Source organism: Meriones unguiculatus, chromosome 10, assembly GCF_030254825.1.
Source record: "Meriones unguiculatus strain TT.TT164.6M chromosome 10, Bangor_MerUng_6.1, whole genome shotgun sequence".
Classification (NCBI taxonomy): domain Eukaryota; kingdom Metazoa; phylum Chordata; class Mammalia; order Rodentia; family Muridae; genus Meriones; species Meriones unguiculatus.
This window is the reverse complement of record NC_083358.1, coordinates 16,697,107-16,697,389: the sequence shown is the minus strand read 5'-3', so window position 1 is coordinate 16,697,389 and position 283 is coordinate 16,697,107.

Genomic DNA, 283 nt, shown 5'->3' with positions numbered 1-283 from the left:
CCTCCCGCCTCGTGGCGGGGTTCGGCGAGCTCCTATTGGTCAGCCTCCGCCGGCGGCGGCCAATAGCCTCTCTCCTTCTTCCATTGGTCGCCGCCGGCTGAAATAGCGGCGCTCTCATTGGCCGGCCCGTACTGAGCGCGCGCCTCCGGCGAAGGAGCCTCCTACCATTGGCGGAAATCCGCGTCCGTCACCTCGCGCCCACCCCCTGATGGTTAGCGCTCTGTTTGAACTGTCTAGCCGGAAGACCCGAGGGAGAGGGTTCTCGGTCCGCCTCGCCAGCGAA